At 37.1% G+C, this 15,024-nt stretch overlaps 1 long non-coding RNA gene across 1 annotated transcript in view; it reads right to left on the reverse strand.

Moving 5' to 3' along the window:
* Positions 1–13,056: 13,056 nt before the first annotated feature.
* LOC127833356 (uncharacterized) overlaps positions 13,057–15,024 on the reverse strand; it is a 55,711-nt gene continuing 53,743 nt past the window's right edge. Inside the window, exons 2-3 of the long non-coding RNA XR_008027383.1 lie at positions 13,379–14,048; positions 13,057–13,270 (exon numbers count right to left, since the gene is read on the reverse strand). This is a non-coding gene — a long non-coding RNA (uncharacterized LOC127833356). The remainder of the gene's footprint in view (positions 13,271–13,378; positions 14,049–15,024) is intronic.

A 15,024-nucleotide genomic window follows, 5' to 3' on the forward strand; every position in this document is an offset into this window, starting at 1 on the left:
TGAAACACCGGTGCCGTGTTGAAACTTGTTATTGCATAATGCGTCTAAAATGGATTCATTCCTTATTTTTCAAGCAATATGTAGAAATGATCTGTTTCTAACACTATTTAACGAGGTCGAAATCAGTAGCATACTAACCTATTTTCGTCGTAAAACAATGTAACTAGTTATTGAAACATTATCAATCATTAAAAACAATATGTTAAAACGTACGACTACTGTGAACATTTTCCGTAACCTTAATCAAAGCTACGCTTTCGAAGGAAAACATAGGCATGATGAAGTAAATTGGCTTAATCAGGTATAATTAAAATGTGCGTGAACTGTCGCGTAAAATACTATTCCTTTGCATAAACGTCGGCGGCGTTATTTTCCAGTCAGTTTATACGACAATAAAACAGGAAAAACGCTATTTAAACCTTAAATTACTAGTAAAACGCATAATGTATAACAACTGCAGATATTTGAAATAAACGGGCCACACCTGACCCACTTCGGTTTATTGTAAGTTTCAACTTCGTCAAACGGCACAATGAACACATTTGAGCCAATCAAAGACGTCGTGTCAATATTGACGGATTGAAAGCAACGTCGTTAAGATTCAAATTGTCACTTGATGATGAACAAGTAGTATGCACATACATATGTATGTGCTAATTTGCAAACGCAGTTGGTTCATCGAGAAAAGAAAGACCATCAGATAAATGGTTAATCCAATCATAATGTAGCGATAATGTGCAAATGTAAACAGATGTAATTACAGATGCATCCAATACTATTATATTATATACATGAAAAGAGTGCAGCGATTATGTGCAAATGCAAATAGATTTAATCACAAATCCATTCCGATTATATTATGTACATAAATGGTAGGCAAACATGACAGTTTATACAGTTTATGACAGTATACTACTAATAACATTTACAAAATTTGAAACGATGTACTGATACAGCTAGTTCAATAATACTGTCTACAACACTTTTTAGATCAACATTATCATTCTGTGTAAAATGTGTACCTGATAACAACATTTTATAGTTATTCGCAATGACACTGTTGATATTGCCCTCAATAAAAAAAGATACCAATAACAAGATAAGATAACAAAATAAAGCAATAACCATAAAGGGCAACGTGAAAATAAAACTATTAATATACAGTAATGTATCAGCAAGTATGAAATTAACATAAACATGCAGAAACGTTTGAAAAATTGAGGATACAAACTTACATTAGAAACAAATTTGCAATTTAAAATTTAGCACAAAGTTCTCTTATATATAATAAACTATGTTTATATACACTTTCTGTGCGACGTTATCTCGTTAAATTCTTAAATCATCGCTCCCGGTAATTGTTCTTCGGATGTAACGAGTAAATTGTCGCAAACATGTTAAGCAACAAAAAAGAACCTGCAACTGCTAATATAAATATACGTATTTAAGCGGAGTAAATATATATGAAATTTATACTACACATTGTAAATTATACAACTTAAATGTTCAACATTTCAGAAACAGTTCATGGTGAACAGTTTGGACTATTAACATACCTAATTGGTTTCAGAAGCTGCTGAATTATTGAACTGTGATAAGAACAATGCTTTGTGCTGATAACAGTGTAACTCGCGTTTGATGAGTGGGTGTCCCGATATAATTAACATCTTTGGCGCGACTGACACGTTGACTCGCAATGATTACCACGGTTTGCTTGCTATGTGACCAACGATGAGTACCGTGGTTAGCCTCGCTGACTTTATGACTTGCAACAATCACCATTGTTTGCGCTCCTGACTACATGACCCGCCAAAATGACCAAGGTTTGCTCTTCTTACTTGTTTACCCGCGATGATGACCATTTTTTGCTCTTCTTAATTGGTGACCCACGACGATGGTGACCATGGTCAGCGCTGATTTGGTTAACCGCGTTGATGACCATGTGTTGCACTGTTGACTTGGTAACCCGCGAAAATTAACAAGGTGTGCCCCGCTGACAATATGACCCGCGGCGATGACTTATAATGTGTTCTTCAACTGATGACCTGAGTTAATCAGCATAGTCTGCGCTGCTAACTTGGTGACCCACGATTAATGATATGGTGTTATATTGTTAAAACCGATTGCGCTCCTGATGACTTAAGTATCAGTAATGTCTTGGTGTCATGTGTTCAGGAACATGGTTTGCAGTGATATGCCAGCATGTCGAAGAATCGCAATTATTTAAATGATATATTATTTGCAATACAATAAAAAATAAACATCTTCACTTTATAGAATTGCAAGCTGTAATGACGGCAGTCTGATGAACCCACTGAATAACCAATCTGATGAACACCTACCCTGAGGTGCACTGAGGTAAACTTATTACTTCCAAGGTTGGTGCCTAGTGGTTTTCAAATCGTGCAATATAAGTCTTCCAAATAACGTTCTGAACATTGTCTGCTTATTTCAAGACTGTCTATACTGATGTATTAAAATATGTAATGGAGTTCCATTTTGCCGTGTTTCAACAACATCTTTAAATTTGACATGTCATATGAAAGCAGTCAATATCACACGTTATATACATGCACCTTTGAATCAGCGCAACATCATACTTTACACGATAATCTAATGCAGCAGCTTTCAACAAGTTTCATATCTTCTCAAAGGAACTGTTGCTAGTAAGAAGACTGGTACTTTTTTACTATACAGGTGTACTAGTGTAAATTGGTAAGCTGGCCTAGACTTTCTACTTGTGAAAACCAAATCAGCCTCTCTCAGTTCCAGGAATTCTATATTTCCGCCACGAACTAATCGATTGAGTTATTTATTTATATTATCTCGATTTTGGAAGTGTCACCGGACCCTATTACATATCGCACGTCAGTTTTATGTATTTTTGAATCAGCGCATAAAGTTTCGTAAGTGGATTTTAATTCAATGTTAAAGAGCTCACTCTTAACATGATGATTTTATGAAGGTCCCAAGCTGCACATACTCTCAGAGGAGCTTTCGCCTTCCATGCATTTTTCGGCATTTTTTTTTCTCCATGTGATTGTACTAAAATGTGCCAAATCCAATATTTCTTATGTTCATCTTATGTAGATAGCTTTATAAAAAAATACTACATAACCAATCAGAGTGGAATGACCCGTATATTTGTTTCCCGACATATTTGAACCAGTTCATGGCTGTAATTCTTCACGAATATCAGAATATTAGACAGGTCACATGACACAAGTTGATATCGCAAGTTTGATACGTGTATATTCGAATCAGCACTGCAATCTTCTCCACGTGATTGTACTACAAAATTCCATAGCTGACATTCTACAGGATGAGATAATGCAGAAAGCTTGATCAACAAGCTGCATAGCCACTCAAAGGAGCATTCCCCTCTCTGAAGACTGATGCACTGTAACGAAGCAGGAAGCTGGAGAGCACATAGACCCGTATATGTACCCCATAGCAGGATACTTTTTAATTTTCTTAGTGTTGGAAGAATGTCTAATGATTGATAAATACAATCAGCAGTTCTCAGATTCAGGATCCCTATACTTGTGTCGAGAAATACTTCAAACAGTTCCTTGCTGCCTTGTTCTACTAATATCGCAATATTAGACAGGTCACATGACAATAATTTAGATCGCAACTCAGATACATGTACATTCGAATCAGCACTGCAATCTTCTCCACGTGATTGCACTACAAAGTTCCATAGCTGACATTCTACTGGATGATTTAGTTCTGAAAGCTTAATTAACAAGCTACACAGCCAGTCCAAAGAGCATTCGCCTGTCTGAAGACTGATGCATTGTATCGATGCAGGCAGCTGGAGATCACACCGACTCGTATATGTCCCCATTAAAAAAACCGTTTCTAATTTACAAAGTGTGGGAAAAATGTCTGATGCCTTAAAAACACAATCAGAACTTCTAATGTCCAGAATGCGAATACTTGTGTCAGAAAATATTTTAAACAGCTCCTTGCTGCCCGATTTCACTAATATCTGTATATTTGACAAGTCACATAACACTAACCGAGATCGCAAGTCAGATACATGTTTATTCGAATCAGCGCCGCAGTCGTCTCCATATGATCGTACTACAAAGTTCCAAAGCTGAAATTCTACTGGATGGTCAAGTGATGCAAGCTCGATCAACAGGTTGCACAGCCAGTCAGAGGAGCATTCGCCTGTCTGAAAACTGATGCATTGTAACGACTCGGGTAAGCGGAGAGCACACACTCCCGTATACGATCCCCATAACACAAGCTTTTGTAATTTACTGAGTGTGGGAAGATTTTCTGATATTTGTGAAATACAATTAGCAGTTCTGAGGTCCAGAATTCCTATACTCGTGTCACGAAATACTTCAAACAGTTGTTTGTTGCCATTCTGTACTAATATATGGATATGAGACATGTTACATTCCAATAGTTTACACCGCATGTCTGATAAATGCATATTTGTATCAATTCCGCTATCTTCTCCGTTTGGTTCCACTTCTAAGTTCAGCAGCGCACACTTTACAGGATGATCTAATGCAGAAAGCGTGATCAACAAACTGCACAGCCAATCAGAGGTGCATCTGCCTTCCTGGAGACTGATGCATTGTAGCGACGCAGGCAGTTGCAGACAACACCGACCAGTATATGTTCCCATTAACCATAGCGTTTCTAATTTACAAAGTGTTGGAAGAATGTCTGATGTTTGTGACACACAATCAGTATTTCTAATATCCATGGTCCGTATACTTGTGTCACGAAATATTTCAAACAGTTCCTTGTTGCCATATTTCACTAATATCTCGATATTAGACATGTCACATAACGCCAATTTAGATCGCAAGTCAGATACATGTGCATTTGAATCAGCGATGCAATCGTCTTCACGTGAATGTACTACGAAGTTCCAGAGCTGAACTTTTATTTGATGATCAAATGCTGAAAGAGTGATCAACAAGCTGCACAGCCACTCAGAGGTGCAGCTGCCTTTCTGGAGACTAATACATTGTAACGATACAGGGAGTTGGAGATAACAACGACCCGTATATGTTCCGATTAACCTAAACGTTTTCAATTTACTAAGTGTTGGAAGAATGTCCGATGTTTGTGAAACAAAATCAGCGTTTCTCATGTCTAGGATCTGTACATTTGTGTCACGAAGTATTTCAAACAATTCCTTGCTGCTTTCGTCTACTAATAACTCAATATTAGACATGTCACATAACACTAACCGAGATCGCAAGTCAGATACATGTTTATTCGAATCAGCGCCGCAGTCGTCTCCATATGATCGTACTACAAAGTTACAAAGCTGAAATTCTACTGGATGGTCAAGTGATGCAAGCTCGATCAACAGGTTGCAAAGCCAGTCAGAGGAGCATTCGCCTGTCTGAAGACTGATGCATTGTAACGACTCGGGTAAGCGGAGAGCACACACTCCCGTATACGATCCCCATAACACAAGCTTTTTTAATTTACTGAGTGTGGGAAGATTTTCTGATGTTTGTGAAATACAATTAGCAGTTCTGAGGTCCAGAATTCCTATACTCGTGTCACGAAATAATTCAAACAGTTGTTTGTTGCCATTCTGTACTAATATATGGATATGAGACATGTTACATTCCAATAGTTTACACCGCATGTCTGATAAATGCATATTTGTATCAATGCCGTAATCCTCTCCGTTTGATTCCACTTCCGAGTTCAGCAGAGCACACGTTACAGGATGATCTAATGCAGAAAGCGTGATCAACAAACTGCAAAGCCACTCAGAGGTGCAGCTGCCTTCCTGGAGACTGATGCATTGTAGCGACGCAGGCAGCTGCAGACAACACCGACCAGTATATGTTCCCATTAAACAAAGCGTTTCTAATTTACTGAGTGTTGGGAGAATGTCTGATGTTTGAGAAACAAAATCACCATTTCTCATGTCCAGGGTCCGTATACTTGTGTCACGAAATATTTCAAACAATTCCTTGCTGCCATTGTCTACTAATAACTCAATATTAGACATGTCACATAAAACTACTTTAGATCGCAAGTCAGATAAATGTTTATTTGAATCAGCTCCGCAATCATCTCCATGTGATTGCACTACAAAGTCCCATATTTGACATTGTACTGGATGATCAAATGCAGAAAGCTCGATTAACAGGCTACACAGCCATTCCGAAGAGCATTCGCCTGTCTGAAGAATGATGCATTGCAACGATGCTGGCAGCTGAAGAGAACAACGACCCGTATATATCCCCGATAGCAGAAGTTGTTTCAATTTGCCGAGTGTGGTAAGATGGTCGGATGTTTTTTCAATGCAATCAGCTGTTCTAAAGTCCAGACTTACTATACTCGTGTCACGCAATATGTCAAACAATTCCTTACTGGTATTGACAACTGATATCTCAATGTAAGAGAGGTTAGATGACAATAGTTTAGACCGCAAGTCAGAGACATGCATATTTGAATCATCGTCGAAAACTTCCCCACCTGATATAACTACAAAGTTGCAAAGCTCACACTTAACATGATGATCTAATTCAGAAAGCTTGATCAACAAGCTACACAGCCACTCTGTGGAGCATTCGCCTGTCTGAAGACTGATACATTTGAACGATGTTGACAGCTGGAGAGCACAACGACCAGAATATGTCCCCCATAACCGAAGCTTTCTTAATTTACTGAGTCTGGTAAGGTTGTCGGATGTTTTGTCAATACAATCAGATGTTCTCAAGTCCAGAATCCCTATACTCGTGTCACGCAAGATTTCAAACAGTCCCTTGCTCCCATGGTTTACTAATATATCGATGTTAGACATGTCACATGACAATAGTTCATATCGCAAGTCAGAATCATGTTTATTGAAATCAGCGCCAAAATCGTCTGCACGTAATTGAACGACAAAGTTGCAAAGCTCACATTTTACAGGATGTTCTAATGCAGAAAGCTTGATCAACAAGCTACACAGCCACTCTGTGGAGCATTCGCCTGTCTGAAGACTGATACATTTTAACGATGCAGATAGCTGTAGAGCACAACGACCCGTATGTGTTCCCCATAACCGAAGCTTTTTTAATTTACTGAGTGTTGTTAGATTGTCTGAGGTTTTTTCAATACAATCAGCTGTTCTCAAATCCAGTGTAACTATATTCGTGCCACGCAATATTTCAAACAATTCCTTGCTGCCATTGTCTACTGATATCTCAATATAAGACAGGTTAGATGACAATAGTTTAGACCGCAAGTCAGATACATTTTCATCTGAATCAGCGTCGAAATTTTCACCACCGGATTGCACTACAAAATTGCAAAACTCGCACTTTACATGATGGTCTAATGCAGAAAGCTTCATCAATAAGCTGCACAACCACTCAGAGGAACATTCGCCTGTCTGAAGACTGATACATTGCAACGATGCGGGCAGTTGAAGAGTACAACGACCAGTATATGTCCCCGATAATTGAAGATTTTCTAATTTACTAAGTGTGGGAAGAAAGTCTAATGATTGTGTAATATAATCTTCACTTGTTAGGCCCATGAACCGTATACTTGTGTCACGAAATATTTCAAACAGCCCATACCATCCATTTTTTACTAATATTTCGAGATAAGAAAGATCACATGACAATAGTTTAGACCTCAAGCTTATCAGTTCAGATACATGAATATTTGAATCAGCGTCGTATTCTACCTCACGTGAATTATCTTCAACGTTACACAACGCACAAGTTACAGGATGATCTAATGCAGCAAGATTGAGCAACAAGCTACACAGCCACTCAGATGAACACTCGCAATTAACAACATGTATGCGTTTTAACGATGCAGGCAGCTTGATAGCACAATGACCAGTATTTTTTGCACAGCATAACTGAAGCTCTTCTAATTTACTAAGCGTTGGAAAAATGTCTGATGTTTGTGAAATACAATCAAGATTTGCCAGGCTCAGGTTCCTTACACTTGTGTCAAGAAAAATTTCAAACAGATCCTTGCTAACATTGTGTACTGTTATATCGATATTAGACATGTTACAATACAATAATTTAGATCTCAAGTCAGACACATGCGTCTTTGAATCTGCACCGCAATCGTCTCCACGTGATTGTTCTTCAAAGTTCCACATATCACATTCTACTCGATGATCTAGTGCAGAAAGCGTGATCAATAGGCTACACAGCCTGTCAGATGAGAATTTGTCTGTATGAAATTCGATGCGTTGTAACGATGTTGGCAGTTGAAGAGAACAATGACCCGTATACGTCAAATCTAACCAAAGATACTCTAATTTACTTAGCGTAGAAAGAGTGTCTGATGTCTGTAAAATACAGTTATCCGTTGTCAGCCTGAGACTCCGTATACTTGTGTGACGAAATACTTCAAGCAGTTCCTGGGTACAATTGCTTATTAATATCTTAATATTTGACATGTCGCATGACAATAATTTAGATTGCAAGTCAGATACATGTATATTTGTATCCGCGCCACAATCTTCTCCACGTGATTGCACTCTAATGTACCACATCTCACACTCTACAGGATGACCAAATGCAGAAAGCTTTATCAACAAGCTGCACAGCCAATCAGATGAGCATTTGGCTTCTAAAAGGCAGATGCATTTTAACGGTACAGGCAGTTCAAGAGGAAAATGAGCAATAGATGTGCACCATAACTCAAGCTGTTCTAATTTACTGAATGAAGGTATAATATCTGATGCTAATGAAGCATCATCAGCAGTCGAAATGCACATCTTCATAATCGAATTCCTTGAGTGTTGAAGGACGGTTAGTAGTTCGTTTCTTTGCAAGTTATTGCTTTTTAAATCAAGTGTCCTAACATTGGATTTGTTTAAAATTAATAGTGAACGTTGTGCATCTAATTCGGCCTCGTTCCGAGGGGCACTGAATATAAAGTCCCTGCATGTCAAACAAATATCCTTTTGACCGCTGGCTTTCGCCTCAATGAAACCAGCAATCATCATGCGCTGGAATAACACAGATAAATCGTATTCGTTTTTGATCTGATCATATTTACCTTTCCGAAGGTCAATCATTGTTGTATATGCTTTTTTCATTGCTGCAAAACCCTCAAAAGAAACATCCTCTGTATACCTGCTCTTCACGGAGAAGTCGCCGTTCGTCAATCGGTTTATCAGTTTATTAGCTATCTTAAAATCAAGCCCACACAGATAAATTATTACCTGGCTCTTTTCTAACACATTATATTTGATTTTAGTCAGAACGCTTTCTATCACATCCGTCTTTGAATTTGCTATATAATATGCAGCTAGGAATTCTTGGATCGTCTCATGTAGAAAATACATTAGTGGACTAGGAAAACATACTGTGGAATCAAGTCGTATCGTCAACAGACCAGCGTCAAGGCAGAATTGCAATTGTTCTTCCGACATATAATTCCGTATTTCTACTTTTGAAAACACAAAGGATTCGTCTGATGAAAATGCGAAATGAAATGCAGCCTCGGCAAGGGCTTTTACAATTTCGTTCTGTGGTTCAATATAGCTCGTATTCGAAAAACACTGAAAAGAAGTACCCTTTTTAAAATAACCTTCTTTTCCATTTGCCTTCTTAAAAAGTAGGTCCAGTAGAATACAATTAAGTTCGCACATTGAACCATTACATTCCTTATTGTACATCCACAAACTAACTAACAATGTCTGCATCCATGGTGACGTGAGACACTGCATCAATTGACGTGCATTTACGTATTCAATAAATTCAGCCAGTGTCTTTTGATTAGTACACTGCAGACTGAATATGATGTGTTTTGTTAGCTTTTCAGGATCAGTTATCCCTTCTATTTCGAGAAGTCTGTCAATTTCAGAATCCTTGATTCGCTTATCCGCCATTTTCCATGGCCGTGCTGTAATTAATGAAACGCACTTTGTATGACAGTTCGCCATTACAGGAACCGTGCATTTGTTCCGAGGATCAGCCCATTCATTCAGCCCATCCATAGATACGATACAAATCTCTCGTTCCAGGATTTGGTGTAAAAGTTTAAATGTCATTTTGCTTTTATCACCTGTGTAAATCAAGTCAATGATTTGTGTTTTAATCATATCGACCACCCTACGTTGACCTTTTGCATCCCTCAGTGATATATGAAAAAGGAACTGAAACGTCTTCAGTGTATCGGCATCACTGAATGTAGCCTTGAGATCAGGATCTTGCAAAGAAGCCTCATTGCACCAGTCCAAAGCAAGTTTTGTAAGAAAAGTAGTTTTGCCAATGCCGGGCTCTCCTTGAATAAACACACGACTATTGAGCTTTTCATGTTTAAAAAATAGGTTATTGTATTGTTGTATAGCTTTTCTCGTTTTCTTTCGAGATCCGTCTTTTTTGAGTTTTATGTGGGTCAATTTCGGTGGCACGAAGATATCGCTGATAGGTTTGTCATGACCCTCCCGTAGTGGTGAAACAGACACAGTATGTTTCGTGGTTGTATACAGTCGTATTAAATCTACGCGAAATTCTGAAATCATAATTAGCCTTTTAGCAACTTTTTATTCTGTCCAATTGGTGTAAATACAATTATGTATCATGTATAATTAGTTTTCAGGAAGTGTTTACATGCTGTAGTAAGTTTGTCTATTTATGGTGAAGGGTAAATATATCTTTTTAATAGTCTTGTTTTATTAACTTGAACAAATCGCGTTTTGCATAATCTTAAACAGCACACATGTAAATTAATTGAGTTTGCTACGAATATTATTTTACACAAACAACTGAGAAACAAGGCGAAACATTTAGTAACAAGAAGGCCATGATGGCCCTGTATCGCTCAACTGTTTTTTATGCGAAAAATGCGTGCAATGCGCATGGGTTGAAGTGTACTCAAGCATGTGACTTTCTTTCCATCCCTCGTCCCACTGGGCGCTTAAAGTTGGAAGGGTGAGCATTTTTATATATGGAAAACGTTACTACGGTGTTAACTAAACAGACTAAAAAGCCCGGAAATTGTCGCACAGGTCCTTTGCTTATAACGTAAGTACATTTATCTCTCCAAAAGATATTGTTGTTCTTTCTATTTCAACTTTTTTAGAAAATCAAATCTACGCATGTTCTACAAGATGAATGAAAGTTCCTTCATTTAATCATGAATCTTTTTCCAAAATTCCAAAAAGTGTTTGTAGGTTTCAAAGTTTCTGTTACTTATATAGTTCATGACATATGCAAAATACCTACCAAATTTGGTAGCCCTAGGCCCAATGGTTATGGACAGGAAGATTTTTAAAGTTTGCACAAAAGAGGCTTTATATAAGCATATGTTCAGTTTTGTGACCCCCGGGGCAGGGTCAAATTTGAGCCCAGGGGAATAATTTGAACAAATTTGATAGAGGACTATTAGATGTCACTACATACCAAATTTAGTATCCATAGGTTCTATAATTATGAACAAGAAGATTTTTAAAGTTTGCACAAAATAGGCCTTATTTAAGCATATGTTCATTTTTGTGACCCCCGGGGCAGGGTCAAATTTGACCCCAGGGTCATAATTTGAAAAAAACTTGGTAGAGAACTTTAAGATTTTAATACATACCAAATTTGGTAGAAATAGGCCCAATGGTTATTGACAAGAAGATTTTTAAAGTTTGCATAAAATAGGCCCAATATAAGCATATGTTCAATTTTGTGACCCCTGGGGAACGATCAAATTTGATCCCAGGGGCTTAATTTGAACAAACATGGTAGAGGACTATTAGATGTCAATACATACTAAATTTGGTAGCCTTATGCCATACGGTTATGGACAGAAAGATGTTTAAAGTTTGCACAAAATAGGCCTTATTTAAGCGTATGTTCATTTTTGTGACCCCCGAGGCAGGGTCAAATTTGATCCCAGGGATATAATTTGAACAGACTAAGTAGAGAACTATTAGATGTCACTACACACCGAATTTGGTAGCCCTAGGCCCTACGGTTATGGACAAAAAGATGTTTAAAGTTTGCACAAAATAGGCTTTATATAAGCATATGTTTAATTTATTGACCCCCGGGGCGGGGTCAGATTTGACCCCAGGGGCATAATTTGAACAAATTTGAAAGAGGTTCACCCCAGGAACATTTGTGAGAAGTTTTATCAGAAATGGACTTGTAGTTTAGGAGAAGAAGATGTTTAAAGAAAAAGTAAAAGCACGGACGCACGCACGACGGACACAGGACCATGACAAAAGCTCCGCTGGCCTCTGGCCAGTGGAGATAAAAATATAAAAAATAAATTAAGTTATGTTTTAGAAGTATTCAATAACCATAATTGGGCTGTTAATAGGCTGGCATATACTGCTTTGAAAGCCCCTTTCAGGTATGTGTACAGAAAGGAAGCTCAAATAAAAAGACGGCGAGAAAATGGATGGATTATGAATTATTTGTGGATAATAACCGAACGCACAACCGTTTTTTAAAAACCTGACGAGAGCATTGAATCTGATATATACAGAGATAATACTTTACTTTTTTTAATTCTATATACATTATCAACATGTGTGCTCAAAGACCAATATGGACTAATATATAATAATGTTTATATTGCCTTTAGAATACAAGAGCGTTATTTGCTCATCAATGGATGACACATTTTTTAAAATGTTTTTTTTTATATATTAAATACGACCCTCCTGATTAACGGCTGAAAACCAAACTTTCTGAGTCGAATATGAATTTGACAAAAACCATTGCTGTGCTTCCATCTATTTTATGTTATCCTCGCCAAAACTAAAGATAAAGTTCGTCGATAACACTATTTGTGTTAATAAAACATAAACAAATAAAATATTGTGATATTCCTTTTTTTAAACATGTGTGTATTCTCACCTTGCTTTTGGTCCTCATAGCGTCTTTTCAAAGTGTCATGTATTGCCTTTTCGGACAATGGTAACGTGTCTAGCTGAAGCTGAAACGACATTAACAAAGAAACTGCATTTGCTGTTTTGCTCGGAAAAAACATATTTCTTGGAATATTTCTATAATAATGATCAGACATATAACAGTAATATAAAATAGGATTATAATACCTTAATGACACATTAGTAATAATAATATCCGAACCAAAGCATTATCATTATCAATTATTGATGATTCAATAATATTCTCACAAAAAGAAACATTACCCGAGTTAGGTAAGTGCGTGCATCCACTGCCGGCTTGAAGCTATTCAGGTGTGCAGTATCATTAAGGAGATGTAACAGACAATCGAAGAAGCTGATCATAGCCCGATCATCTATGTTCATGTCATGTTTGTGCCGTAGTTCATTAACTTCATCTCGTGCCTGTAAGACAAGTAATGTATTCACAAACTACTCACTAACAAGCTCTCGTTAGATTGTATACAAATTTAATTTAATACGTTAATTATCGATTAATTATTGTGTAAATACCTTTGTGCAGATGTTAGTTTTCTGACTAAGATCATCTGTAAAATAGTTCTGCATCCAGGTACAGTTGTATATGGCACCAATAATGCCATTGAAGTCTGTCTCGCCGGCACTTGCCTTTTCCTTGTAACCCGTGGAAGGCATGTAGCACTTCGCTAGCTCCCAAGAGTCAGTACACCATTTGCTGATATCCGTATTTTTCCATGATGGGCCTTTCAATTGGGCTAGTTTAAAGCGATGGTAATTCCAAATTCTATTACCTATTTCTGAACACAGATGACATTGTTTAGAAGGCATACTGCATGCACAACATGTCTTTGTTGGAAGTATACCGTGTTTTAAATGAATATCATTTCGTATATGAGTATAAAAAGCTTTAAATCCGATGTCGGCTAATTGTGCAAGTACATCACTAGTCGTATAATTTGCAATCCAACATTTTAGCCAGTTCTGTTCCTCTTTCATCCTGAACTTTTCCTCCATTTCAATATGTATATAAACCTCAAAGAAACACTGACGATAAATTCATGAAAAGTATATTTGCAAAACCAACTGTATAATTGTTCTTTAAAATACGTATATTCATAATTGTCCTTGTGTGTGCACGCGACACATATTTGGCTGAGTTGCAGTTTAAATTCATGAGCTGTTTTCGATTTGCTGGATGTATCGTCTGCAAAAAGAATACACATCGACATATTATTGGTTGGAGGTTCGAAATTACTTAATCACCAAATAATTTACATGAAAAAACTCTCTCATAAACGTTACTTTTAAAACATAAGGCAAGGTTGTCCTTAGTCCTTTCTGTTTACATCTGCAAATAAATATTATTCTCACAAACCGTTAGGAATAATGTTTTTAATTGATTTCTACTTATAGTAATACCCGAGTGAAATAGATATTTTAACTGTGCTTTGTTATGGCAAGGAACTTATTGCCAAACCAAAAAATATGACAAACAACACATAGACATAAAACGCAAATCAAAACGAAATACATTAAAAAGTAACAAAACTGGGTTAGTGCATTTGAACATAAATAACACAAGCCTTTCTACTACTTGAATTACAACTAATGATATCATTTATTTTACCACCAACACAACAACAACAAGAACACAACACAAAAAAAAACCACAACGACAACTTCTACTACTACCACTACTACGACTTCTTCGATTACTACAACTAGTACTACGATGTAAAATAGGGAGTTACGAAATTCTGATTTGAATAAATATATGGCAAAATTTACAAGCTAATAATATCGTACGATAAACCACTTGATGCTTTTTTGCCAAGAATCTCCCTTTTCTTCTGCACGAATTCGTTAAGACTAGGCGCGTTATTTGTTATTCTAAACGAAATTTAATTGCAGAATGATCTCGAGTTTGTTGTAGTTCACAGTTATCCTCCAGTTACCGTGTATCGAGCGGTAAAGGCAACAACTAAAAGAATTTCTGAATTAATGCAAACATTGCCACAATAAACGATGTTTAACTATTAATTTAAATCCCGTTAGATCCATGTCAAAATTGTTTATTTAAGCGCAAGGCCGTTAGTGTCCCAGTGGGCATCAAACGTTGTACGAACGTTGCTGAAACTTAATATTTAGGTCGCAACGTCGGCAACCATTACTGAACGTTG

Source organism: Dreissena polymorpha, chromosome 6 (genome assembly GCF_020536995.1).
Source record: "Dreissena polymorpha isolate Duluth1 chromosome 6, UMN_Dpol_1.0, whole genome shotgun sequence".
Classification (NCBI taxonomy): Eukaryota; Metazoa; Mollusca; class Bivalvia; order Myida; family Dreissenidae; genus Dreissena; species Dreissena polymorpha.